The 13,650-nt window shown below is 50.1% G+C and overlaps 1 non-coding gene across 1 annotated transcript; it reads left to right on the plus strand.

Moving 5' to 3' along the window:
* Positions 1–13,309: 13,309 nt before the first annotated feature.
* Positions 13,310–13,392, plus strand: TRNAS-GCU (transfer RNA serine (anticodon GCU)). The gene has a single exon. It is a non-coding gene; the product is annotated as a tRNA-Ser (tRNA).
* Positions 13,393–13,650: the final 258 nt, after the last annotated feature.

Here is a 13,650-nt window from a genome sequence, read left to right on the forward strand (position 1 = left end):
AGATTGAGCACCTTTGCCCGGGAAGCTGGACACAGGAAGGGGTCGGCTGGAGGGAGTTAGTTCAGTTTTGGTTTGGAGCTGGGTAGTTGGAATTCAGAGAATCCCAAACTGGGAACTAAGCTTCCTGAACCCCCAGAAGGATTCGACTGACGGGTCCTGGTTGTGTCCCAAAGCCCTGCTGTATCCTTCGTTCCTGTTTGCCAAAACAACCCTCTGTTTTACTGGCTGGCTGAGTCACTGTGTGTCCCTGGAAGAGGGGTGCAGGGCCAGATTCCACCACACTCCATGACACCCCCTAAGCCCCTCTGAGACCCCTGCAGCAGGGACGTAGGTATCTGTGCCCCCCACCAAACCCCTGAGCCTCCCAGGGACCCCTACAGCCTGGACCTAGATCTCTGTGCCCCCCAGGAACCTCCTCAAATCCCCAGGGACCCCTTCAGCCTGGACATAGGTGGAACCCGTCTGCTAGGCTGAATTGATAGCAGCAAGGACTGTTTTCAATACATAGGGGTCCCTTCCCTATTACGTAATGCAAACCAGATAGAGCCCTCAAACAGTGACATGGGAAAATTTTACATACACACCCCTAGGTTCCTCAAAGAGGCAATACTTCCCCTCTCGCAATCATAGAATCTGGGTATAGCAGAAAATGTTTAATAACGTGAGATAAACAACATAGCATTTAATTTGGAAAACACCTCAACTTGGCCGTGTCCTTTTCCCTGGGCTCTAGAATCCAGCAATCCCCAAATCACCCCAAGACTCCAAAGTACAATACCTCAAATATTTCAAGACTCCAGCGACCCCATAATCACCCACATTCCCGCAGCCCCAGAGTTCAAGAGTCTATCTGCCGGGTTTTCCCCCCTGCCAGCCTGGGTAGAAAGGGGCACCTTACGTGGTCCACTGCTGTCTGCCCTGCCTCTCAGTGGGATTCTGCTTCTACCTTTCCAACAAACTGCTCAGCTCAGTCCACCAGCTGCTCTGCTCCACCAGCCAACTTGTGATCTGCTCCAGCTGTTTCCAAAAACTGCTTAGCTTACTTCACTCCGTGAATCATTCCAAGTGTTCCACAACCTCATCTTGTCCATCAGCTGGTCTACAATATAGTTTCAAACTCCCCCACTACTTAACACAGCACTTCAATGACTTCAGCTCAGGAACCTGGGTCTTCAGTTATTAATAAAATCAACAACCAGCTCTACTATTCAACTGTTAAAAGAGAAGAAGATGTAATTGGTGTTTCTGGCCCATCCAAGGAGCCCACTCCCTTGTCTAGTGAGTGCCACTCAACTGATGGTGAGAATCCCTGTCTCAAAGCTGTTTCACAGTTCCTCATCCATACAATCAGGGTGACAACACTCCACATCTCACACCCCAACAACAAATAAACTGGGGATACCATAGCTGCCAAAGTAACCATCCCAGGCTGCCGTGGCCGTGTCACGCACGGTGGGTGTGTCTATGCAAACATGATCAGACCCTGAAATCCTTTTCCACACTTCCCATAATTCACCACCAGATGTGAGGGTAGAGTTCATCCTGCTTCTGCTTACATAGGTATCTGTGCCCCCCACAAACCCCTAATCCCACCAGAACCCATCTAGCCTGGATAATGGTATCTGTGCTCTCCACAAACCTCTAAGCCCTCCAGGGAACCCACAAGCCCAGATGTAGGCATCTGTATGCCCCACACACCCCTTAATACCCACAGGAACCTTCTAGACTGTAGGTAGGTATCTGTGACCCCTAGAGCCCCACAAAGTCCTTTGGGACCCCTACAGCATGGATGTTTGTATCTGTGACTGACAAAAACGGCCTAAGCTACCCAGGACCACCTACCATCAGGATGTAGGTATCTGTTCCCCCCCCCAAACACACCTAATCCCCCCGGAACCCCTCCAGCCTATATGTAGGTATCTCTGACCCCACGAATCCGCTATGACATGACAGGACCCCTCCAGCATCGACATAGGTATCTGTGCCCACACAACCTTCCTAAGACCCCCAAAACCCCTCCAGCCTAGACGCAGGTATCTGTGCCCAGCATGAACCCCCTAAGGTCCCTAGGACCCCTCTTGCCTGGATGAATGTATCTGTGCCCCTTACAAACCCCTAAGCCCCCCCCAGGATCCCTATAGACCGGACGTAGATATCTGTGCACCCTCACGAACCCACTGATCCTCCCAGCGACCCCTACAGCATGGAAGTAGGTATCTGTACCCCAAAATTCCCCAAAGCAACCCCAGGACCTCTACAGCCTCGATATAGGTATCTGTGCCCCCGCACAACTCCCTAATACCCCCAGAACTCCTCCAGCCTGGACGTAGATATTTGTGACTTCCAGGAACCCCCAAAGCCCTCCTCAGGATTTTTCCAGTCCCTATATAGGTATCTCTGCCCCCCACCAGCCTTCTAAGACCCATAGGACCCCCACCAGCCTGGTTATAGCTATGTGTACGCCACACAAACCCCCCTAAGCTCCCCAGGGCCCCCTCCAACCTGTACGTAGGTATCTGCGCAACCACAAACCCTTAAGTCCCCCAGGGACCCCTCCAGACCATACGTAGGTTTCTGTGACCCTTACCAACTTCTTAAACCCCCAGGGACCACGACAGCCTGGACGTATGTATCTATGCTCACCACAACCCCCTAAGCCATCCAGGGACCTCTCCAGCCCTGACGTAGATATTTGTGCCCCTCATGAAGCCCCTAATGCCCAACAGAATGTCTCCAGCCTGGACGTAGCTATCTGTGCCCCCCACGACTCCTAAGCCCCCCAGGGATCTCTAGAGCCTCTACATAGGCGTGATGCTCTGTGCATTACCTTGCATGGCCACATGTTGTCACTGTTCCTCTATGAGAGAAATGCTCTGTGCATTACCCTGCGTGGCCACATGGAATCACTGTTGCTCCATCCAGGAAATGCTCTGTGCATTTCCCTGCCATGGCCACATGGTGTCACTGTTGCTCCATGCAGGAAAAGCTCTGTCCATTACCTGATGTGGTCACAAGGTGTCAATGTTGCTCTATGCTGGAAATGCTCTGTGCATTACCCTGCCTGGCCACACGGTGTCACAGTTGCTCCATATGGGAAATGTTCTGTGCGTTACCATGCGTGGCCACATGGTGTCACTGTTGCTCCATGCGGGAAATGCACTGTGCATTACCCAGTGTGGCCACACGGTGTCACTGTTGCTCCATGCGGGAAATGCTCTGTGCCTTACTGTGATGGAGTAGGGACTGTCTGTGTGGGGGATGGGAGAGCAGGGGGTAACTTTAGGACCGGACACGTGCTCAGCCTGTAACCTGAGCTAGGCGGGGGGAGGGGTCAGCACCTTTGCCCAGGAAGCTGGATACAGGAAATGGCCAGCTGGAGGGAGTTGGGTTAGTTCAGTTTCGGTTTTGGTCTGGGTGGTTGGAATTCAGGGATTCCCAAACTGGGAACTAAGTTTCCTGAACCCCTAGAAGGACTTGATTGTGGGGTCCTGCTTGTGCCTCCAAGCTCTGCTGTATCCTTCGCTCCTGTTGTCCAATAAACCTTCTGTTTTACTGGCTGGCTGAGACTCACTGTGAGTCCCAGGTAGAGGGTTGCAGGACCGGACTCCCCCACACTCCGTGAGAGACCCTAAGCCCCTCCGAGACCCCTGCAGCCTGGACGTAGGTATCTGTGCCTCCCACCAAACACCTAAGACACTCAGAGATCCCTCCAGCCTGAACTTAGGTATCTGTGCCCCCCCACAAACCCCCCTAAGCCCCCGAGGGACCTATACAGCCAGAACGTTGGTATCTGTACCCCATATAGACTCCATAAGCCCCTTGCGACACTCCAGTGTGCACGTAGGTATATGTGCCCCTCAGAAACCCTCTAAGCCCCCAGGAACCCCTACAGCCTGGACATAGGTATTTGCACTCCCACAACCCCCCTAACCCCCCCCTCCCGGGACATCTACAATCTGGACGTAGATATCTGTGCCCCTCACGAAACCTCTAACCCCCCCTGGGAACGATACAGCCTGGACATACGTATCTCTGCCCACTCGAACCCCTAAAACCCACTGGTACCCCTACAGCCTGGACATCATAGGTGTCTTTGGCCCCCACAAATCCCCTAAGACTCCCAGGATGCCTCCAGCCTGGACGTAGGTATCTTTGCCCCCCACTAACCCCCTAAGCCCCCCTGGTAACCCTACAGCCTGGATGTAGGAATATGTGCCCCCCACGAACCCTCTAAGCCCCCATGGGACCCCTAGAGCATGGAGATTGGTATCTGTGTCCCCCCCAAACTCTCTAAGCCCCCCAGGGACCGCTATGGCCTGGACATAGGTATCTGTGCACCCCAAGGCCCCTAAGATCCCCCGGACCTCTGCAGCCTGGCTGTAGGTGTGACGGTGCTGCCCGTGGGAGCCAGCTCAGCTCACTCAATCAGAGTGAATTGCAAACAAAACAGGGCAGACAAATCCCAAACGCTGCTGGTTATTTCAATACTTAGATTTACCAAGCCAGCACAAAACAGCTTCTGTAGTACCTCACTGGTTACTTAGAAGTTTAAACCACGCACTTCCCTTAAAGTACCCAGCCTCAGGCCTCCGTCCAGACACACCTGTTAGATATGATGATGATTCCTGAAAATCTTACTTCATCATGTTAAAGAAAAGATTCTTCTGATCGCAAAGGATCAGCCACATAACCAGGTTCAATTATAACTTAGGTTTTACCTAAAATACATGCTATAGCCAATTCTTATTAACTAAGCTAAAATTTATTAGAAAAGAAAAGAGAGAGAGTGAGTGTTGGTTAAAAGATTAATAGACATATAGACTTGAATTCAATTTTTGAGGTTCAGATACAAAGTAGAGATGAGCTTGTAGTTGCCAAAAGTCCTTTTAGAAATAGTCCATAGGTTATAATCCAATGTCCATATTAAGGGTGGCTCCAGCCAATGACTGGGGATCTCAATCCTTGTGGCTTAAAGTTTCCCCCTCTTGAAACCCAAAGCAGATCTGAGATGAAGAAGGATCGTGTCCCAGGTTCTTAAACATTTCCAGCAGCCTTTCGGCCTGAGAAAACAATAGGCTTAACTCTCCTTCCGAGCATCCTGGCAATTAGTACAGAGTAATTTATTCATTAAACAGTTCAGATACAGATTACCACAACCTTCAAAGAGACACAGACAATAATACTATTTCACTCAATTATCATCATAAATGTTAATATTCTTTTTTTGCTCTTTGAATTAAAACTATAGCAATAGACAAGACTTGTTTGCCTACATCACAAGACCTGAGCAAACACCTCCCCTTCTACCTCTAACACTGCAGACTTGCATTTCAAAGCTCTGTTCATTTACATATCTTGTTAACCAGTTTTTAAGGTTCACCCACGGGTCAGGTCAGTCGGTGAGGTGAGTTAATTAACTCTTTCTGGCCCTGTCACCTTTCAATGAGATATTAGATTATACTTATAATGTCACAGTGTCTGTGAGTTGACTGCTGAAGCTCCCCGTAGACTCTGCCTGCCCCTCTCACCAAGCTGGAGTACAGCAGGCGAAGGGAGAGCACTCAATGTATTGCATCTACACTAGACGCGATATATCGACCCCCGCTGGATCGATCGCTGCCCACCGATTTGGCAGGTGGTATAGACATACCCCGAGTATCTGGTGATCGGAGCTGGATCCCCGAGGGGGACACATTGAAGGAACTCAGGGGTTAAGGTGCTTCTATTGTCAACTGTCAGGGCTGCTGTGGCTCAGAGGAGGGTGCTTGACTGCCTGGCAGGCTTAGGCGCCGCAAGCCTTGGAAGTGGGAGAAGTGAAGTGGCCACGGCGTGCTCGGGGTGCTCGTGCTCGGAGCAGGGGTGAGCTCGGGAGAGGGGTGTGCCGCAGGGCAGAGCAGGAGAGTTGCCACAAGAGGGGAGACTCAGGGTGGAGGAGGGAGCTGCCACGGGTGGGGCGCCTCATGGCAGGGGTGCGGGGGGGGAGGGTGCAAGGTGGAAGTTTCGCCTAGGGCATGAAACTTCCTTGCACCGGCCCTGCCCCATGCCCTTCCTGCAGCCAGCCCTGCACCCCCTGCCCTGCCCTGCCGGCAGTCAGCCTCTGTCTCCAGCCAGCCCTGCACCTTCTGCTTTGCCTGCACCAGCCGTATCCTCCCTGCCCTGTCTCCAGCCAACCCCTGATGCACCCCCCTGCCTGAAGCCAGCCAGCCACGCAGCCCTTGCCCTGCCTGAAGCCAGACCCTACCTCCACAACCCCACATCCACTGGTGCCCTGCACTTCCCAGGGCAGTAACCCTGCACATCTGCTTCAATTAGGGGGGCAGGGAGCAACTGGGACCCACACATGTGCACACCCTAGGGTGACCAGACAGCAAGTGTGAAAAATTGGGACGGCATGGGGGGTAATAGGATCCTAGATAAGACCCCAAAATTCGGACTGTCCCTTTAAAATTGGGACATCTGGTCACCACAGCACACCCCCAGGACTCCTGAGTTCCATTGCTGGGTTTCCTATTGGTTCCTCTGCTGGTTGTTTTCCTTTTCCTGGGGACTTTGGACAAGTTGCTCTCCACTCTCGGGCTCTGTCCCCAGCAGTCAAATGGGGATTTCATACCTTCCCGCTATTGGAAAATGCTGGGAGAATCTCCCAGCAAAAGCTGCTCTGACAGTGCTAAGCAGCATCTGACCAATCAAGGTCGGAGCTCAGTGCCCAGGAGGAGTGCTTGGCTCTGGGGTTTCACTTCAGCCCAGTGTAGAGAGAGAGCCCTAACCATGGAGTTTGGCTCAAGAAGACCAAGTCTCCAATTTGTTAAGGGTGTTTTGAATTTCAATCCTGTGCTCCAAAGTGCTTGGTGTCAGTTGTAAACTTTAGGAGCATGCTCCCAACTCCATTTTCCAAATCATTCATGAAAATATAGAATAGTACCTGACACCGGACTGATCCCTGCCAGACCCACTAGGTTCACCGTCCCCGTTGGGCAGCTAAACATGGAGAAGGGCTCCTGCAGTCTTGGCTTTCAAAAAGCTCTGCACCAACATTACACTGATTGCAGCTGGTCTGCATTTCCCTCGTTTGCTTCTGAGAATGTCCTATGGGACTGTGTCAAAAGCCTTAGTAACACCAAGCTAGATCCCATCTATTGTTTACTCACCTCTACCAGGCCCAGAACCCTGCCAAAATAGGAAAGAGGATTGGTTTGGAATGATTTGTTCTTGACAATTCCACGCTCACTAGTCATAAGAACCAAATCATCCCGTAGGTGCTGCTGACAAACTGAGTGTTTAAGAATGTATTGCAGAATCTCTCCAGCTATGGCAGTCAGGCTAGCTAGTCTGTAAGTCCCAGAGGTCTTTTTGTTCCCCTTTGAAAGATAGGTCCTGTCTTGTTCATGGATGGGAAGATGTTCTTTTTCAGGGGTCTCAGACAAGAACTGGGGCACAACACCTGGTTTGTTAAGGCCACAAAAACGGAGGCAGGAACCTCTTCTCTGCTGCTGGCAAAGAACCACAGGTACCTAAAAGATAGGGACTCACATCTTTGAATGGGCTTTAAAAAGGCAGTGGTTAATAAGTTTGGCCCCGACCATTTCTTGTTTCCACAGACTAGACATTTTAGCAAACTTTAGAATTCCTTGGTGCTAAACACTGTGAAACTCCCCTTTCTCCTTCACAGAGGGCTTTAATACCCCTTATCTCACTTGGGCTCTAAACTGCCCATAGTTCGAGAACTGTTCCTGTTCCGATTGGACAGATGGGAGAAGGGAAGTGACCTACCCAAGGCCTACACAACAAGGCGATGGCAGAGCCAGAAAGAGAAGCAACCAGTTCTGACTCCTGTTCTAACAGATGAAAACACCCCAGAGCCCAGGAATCGAGATGGTGGGAAAATTTCATTCAAACCGTTTCTGTCCAAAAATCCCATTTAGACTAAACCAGTTTGTTTCTCAAAATCATAACAAGTGGGATGAAAGATCTTTGCAAAAATATTTTGTTGCAAAACAAAAGCATCTCCTCTTTGTCAGAGTGTGTTAAATTGTCTCCTCGCACACAAAGAGGAGACACTTACATCTCAACCATTAGATAAGATGCTTCAATCTGAGCTAAGTCGTTGCTACTATTAACAATTTCAAAATAAAAAAATACAAATAAAATAGACTATTTCAGCTAATCTATTATGTCATAATCTGCTCTGAGTAAACATGATGGGAAACTTCATATTATGCACTACTTCTAGTGACACTCCCAAATGGATCCGCATCCTTCACCCACCATGAGGTAGGTAAGAGCGGATCATTATTATCCCTACTTGAAAGAGGGAGAAGCTAAGGCTGAGAAAGGAGAATTGACTTGTCTTAGGTCACACAGCCCGTCAGAGGCAGTGTTGGGAATAGGACCCAAGAGCCCTGATTTTCAAACAAACCATCGGATCTTGAATTTCAGACATTGAATGACCTGAATACTGTGCTCTCAGATGAGCTCCAGACCAACAACAGTGACAGTAATTATTCAACAAGTATTTGAGGAGAACTGCAATGTTAGAGGGAATCATCAACTGCTCAGAGACAATTAATGCAGAGAAGCAGCAAAATTAATCAAAGATAGAACTGGTTCTGACTTATTTACTTGATCTTAAAAGAGAACAACAAGGACCTGAGTCTCCTCCCTGTCAATAACCCCCTGCTCAACCAATCAGGGTAGAGACTGAGGATGGGAGGCTGAGGGTTCTCACCAGAGAGCCCAAAGGATGGCCCAGGTCACCGGTGGGGATCACTGCCCGAGCACTATTTCAGTCCCACATTTTTGGGTGGACCTTCCATAGTGGGAGCTGCAGAGGACTTCCCTGCAACACACACACACACACCTCCGTCCTGTTGTTGGGAAGGGAACAGGAGAAAGAGAAGAAGAGGAGGGAAGGATGGAGGAAGAGGTGAAACAAAAAGGACAAACCCTAATGTCCCCAGCGATTCTAAGGGACAAAATCCCAGGTGCGCAATAAAATTCTGCCTCCTTAAGCTCGTGTTTTCCATGCCTAGAATTCACTTGTCACCAGATAGATCAGACTGAACAGGTTTCAAACCTCCAGGAGGCTCTTACCTTCTAAACAGGGACGGCTGTTTTCTAGTAAAATCACTGCAAGGGAAGGAGGAAACTCGAAAGAGGTTCCTCCTGGCGCTCACGTCCATGACCCCAAATAATCTCTCAGTCCTCAAAGAGAGACCTGGAGAAGGAAACGTGCTGAAGCAAAGCCACAGAGGTCTCTGAGGTTTCCCTGGCCCCTCGCCCCTGTCCTGCCTGGCTGATGTCAGCATCTCTCTGTGAGGTCACCACCTCCCCACCACCTTTGACCAATAGTCTGAGGTCCTGCAAAAGGCCTTTGTGATGTCACTGCCACACCCCTCCCTTGCTGGGCTAATGTCCTGCCCCTGGCCAGGCACTTTGGAGGTTTGAGCTACTCCCTGTGGATCACCCCACTCAAGGAGCGTTCGTTCTAGGCAGCAAGCCGGCTAGACAGGAAAACATCAGACGCTGCTCCCAATGCTACACTCAGTTTTTCAGAAATTAGTCGACTTCATGGTCAGAAGACACCATTAGAGCATCTAACGTGCATATCACAGGCCTCCTGTATGACATAACAGCTACTTTGGGGGCAAACACATTCCAGAAAGGCATCTAGTCTTCATTAAATGACATCAGGAGATGGTGAATCCACCACTTTCCTTGGTAGCTTGCTCCTGTGGTGAATCATCCTCGCTGTTGACTATTGTGCCTCAGTTGTAATATGAATTTGTCTCTTTTCACTTTCCAGCCATTGGGTCTTGTTATGCCTTTCTCTGCTCCACTCAAGAGCCCGTAAATACCCAATCTTTTCTCTCCATTAAGGCCCTTCAACATTTCAATGAAATCACCTTTCAATCTTCTTTTGATAAGCTAAACAGGTTGAGCTCTTTCAATAGCTCACTGGAAGGCATTTTTCTCCAGCCCTCAGAACATTTGGTGGCTCTTTGCTGCCCTAGCTCCAATTTCACAACATCTTTTTCAAATGAAGATACCAGAACTGGAGGCAGTAGAAAGGTTGTATAAAGGTAAAATTAAATAGGTTGCAGAGGAGCTTTTTTTAATTTCGGCTTTTGTTGCTAAAAATTTTGTCTCTCTGCGGTGAGAAAAAACACTCCCCGAATGCCAATATTTGAGCCATGAAAAGCGGCAGTGTGAACAGCGCATCATAGGTGGAGCTGTGCTCCCGGTGACAAAGCTCCTGCCCCTCATTGGAGGTAGTTTGGCTTTGTTGCCGGGGAAGCTCTCTCTCAGCGATAAGGACGGCCACACAGCGCACCTTACAATGGCATGGTTAGAGTGGCACAGCTGCACCGTGGTAAGGTGCGCAGGTGTAGACACAGTCTCAGAGCTGGGGAAAGCCGACAGGCGCTGAGGAGCACAGGGTTCAGACAGAGACATCCGTAAGGAGAGGAACTATTCACAGGGATTCTCTATAGCCTAGTAAGGTGGAGAGGATGGAAGATGATAATGTACAGGTAGGTTCTGATGAGAAACAGTGAAATGAAAGAGTCTCCCTCAATTACATCATGTAATAGCAGACAGCTAAAATGGGACACATTTTAGAAGTGCTTAAATACAAACGCTAAACGTCTAAGTACTAAGACTGGTGAATTTGAGTGCCTGGTATTGAGTGACGATATTGATAGAATAGGCATCACAGAAACCCTTGCACCCCCTCCTGCACCCACATGGGGAGACTGACCTGTGTGCATGGAGCAGCTGGCATTGCTGCCCCCCACTCCTCCCTGGAACGCTGCTCATCTGGGCACCCCTAGGGGCTGTGGGATGTGGGGGCAAGAAGTGAGATCATCTGAGCTCCCTGCATCCAGGTCACTTTCCTCAGCCGGGCTGCATAGCGGGAGGGCAGGAGAGCAGCAGCTTCTGATGCTCCCCTCACAGCACAGCCCAAGTGGGAAAAGTGACCAGGACGCATGGAGCACATAGGGTTGCTCCTTACTCCCCTCAAACCTCTATGGACCCATGGAGGAGCATTGGGGCAGGGGAGAGCAGTGAGCACCTTTGCACTGCCACACGGTGCCCTTTGACCCCTGGAGCCCTGGGCGGCTATCGGGGGGCACCACTCCTAAGACCGGCCAGGCTCCCCAGAACGAGCAGCAGAAAACACAGAGACTGGCCACACACTGAGCAGTGGTAGCCTGGGCGGCTCGTAATGGAGGCTCAGGGGGGAGGGGTGTCATAACATTTTTTCCCAGATTTGGACCTTAGCGTCCAAAATATGGGTGTTAGCATGAAAACCTCCAAGCTTAGTTACCAGCTTGGACCTGGTGAAAGCTGCCACCAGCCAGGGGTTTATACAGTGCCTGGCTCACTGTGGTCTCCCCAAAACCTTTCCCCGGGGGACCCCCAGACTCAGATGCCTTGAGTACTCACAACAAAGGAGAATAAACCATTTCCCTTCCCCCTCCTCCCCTCCAGGTGTTCCCTCCCTGGGTTCCTGGAGAGATATACAGAAGCAAGCTCGTGAATCTAAACAGAGGGACTCCCCCCTCCCTGTTTCCAGTCCTGGAAATAGTAGTACCAAGATAGCTAATCTCTCTTCCCCCTTAACCAGAGGGTATGCAAAGTCAGGCTAGTAAATCTAACACAACGAGATTTTCCCCCTGACTTCTTCCTCCCACCAATTCCCTGGTGAGCTGCAGACTCAATTCCCTGGAGTCCCCACTAAAGAAAAAAATCCAACAGGTCTTAAAAAGAAAGCTTTATATAAAAAGAAAGAAAATGACATAAAAATGGTCTCTCTGTATTAAGGTGACAAATACAGGGTTATTTGCTTAAAAGAAAAAAATGAATAAACAGCCTTATCCAAAAAGAATACAATTTAAACATTCCAGCAACTACACACATGTAAATACAAAAAAAAAATATAAACTTATTGTCTTATTATCTTTGTACTTACAACTTGGAAACAGAAGATTAGAAAGGCAGGAGATAGAAAAATCACTCTCATAGCCGAGACGCCACAGACACAAGACAAAGAACAAAGAACTCACACACAAACTTCCCTCCACCCAGATCTGAAAAAGTCTTGTTTCCTGACTGGTCCTCTGGTCAGGTGTTTTAGGTTACTGGTGGTTACCCCTTTATAGGTAAAAGAACATTAACCCTTAGCTATCTGTTTATGACAAGGGGGCTCAGCCTCCCCAAACCTTGCATCACAAAGGCGACAGTGGGGCCCATGACTGGGACCCTGGCCAAATTAGGCCACCTTGCAAAAATCTCCCCTATGTCAGCCCCAGGGCTGGAGGAGCTCCCATTCCCTGCTACGGCCCAGGGGCTGCAGCAGGGGTACGGATCTTCTCTGGTCTCAGGGCCGCAGCGGGGCAGGGGTAAAGGAATGACAGGGTGGGGCTGGTGGGGGAAGAGGGTAGAACAGAAGGTGATAGTGGATGGGGCTATGGGTGGAAGGGGGCAGAGCCGCAGACAGAAGGGGGTGCATGGTTCTGGTGCTGGGGCCCCCACACTTGTTCTCCCTTTCCCTGGGCTTTGGCATCACTTGCCCCTGCTTAGCGAGTAGGGTTCAGTGGTCCCCATAATGTGGGGTATGACTCCTAGGGAGACACAAAGGAACATTCATGGGGGCACCTCAGGGCCTGATTCAGCCCCCAAGGAGGGCAGGGAGGAAGCACCACTCAGCCCCACTCTGTCCCAGCTCTTCCCCAACCCCACCCTCAGTCTGGGCCTCTGGCTCCCAGCCCAGCGATGACCCCCTTGCCCCTGTCCGCACCCCTCTCCCCAGCAAGCAACAGCCCCACTCCCAGCCCTGCTTCTCTACCGTGGCTTCCGAGGGGCCACAGCCATGGCTAAGAGGGCACAATGTGAAATATTTGGGGACCACTGTTTTAGCGTGATGTCCTCAATCCTTCTCTTAAGTCCAATAAAAGCTATTCCTCACTCATCTACCCCTCCATCAGGATGGACTAGGTCTGTTCTGCTGCCCTTCACTCATACAGGAAGGAGAATAACATTTTATTCCACTCAATCCTAAAGTGATTTGTAACCCAAGACCATCCCAAACTGGTCATTTTGGGGGAGCGGCCCCATCATGCTGCATAGCTAGGCAGAGTAGGTGTGTCTATGCAAACACGGTCTGTTCCTGAAGTCTTTCCCCAGCTCCTCACTAGGTGAGAGAGGGGAGCTCATTCAGAGCCTGCTTACGCTTAGTATTTAAAAACTCCTTAGTGTCCCTATCTCTGTCGGCCTTAGATTTCTCCTCCTGTCCATTTTGTTACAGCTCAGATGAGGTGGCCCAGGGGTTAAGGTGATGGACTGCTAATCCATTGTGCTCTGCATGCATGGGTTCAAATCCCATCCTCACTGGATGCGTTTGGTCTTGACTCTTCCTTTATAGACAACCATCTCCCCACTTGGTACAATAACAGACACAAACAATGTTGCTTCTTGCAAACAAAAACCTTCCCAGAAACTCCAACACACACCCCCCGGCTTTAAATAAAATGTCTAAATCCCAGATTTCTAAAAAATGTCTCTAGTTCTGTATTTCGTAGTTTTTATCTTAAAAGCTAATGTTTCCTCAAGCTGAATTCCCTTCGCCCCTAACCCCTGCACCCCCTCCTG

Source organism: Gopherus flavomarginatus, unplaced genomic scaffold (assembly GCF_025201925.1).
Source record: "Gopherus flavomarginatus isolate rGopFla2 unplaced genomic scaffold, rGopFla2.mat.asm mat_scaffold_34_arrow_ctg1, whole genome shotgun sequence".
In the NCBI taxonomy this organism is placed as follows: domain Eukaryota; kingdom Metazoa; phylum Chordata; order Testudines; family Testudinidae; genus Gopherus; species Gopherus flavomarginatus.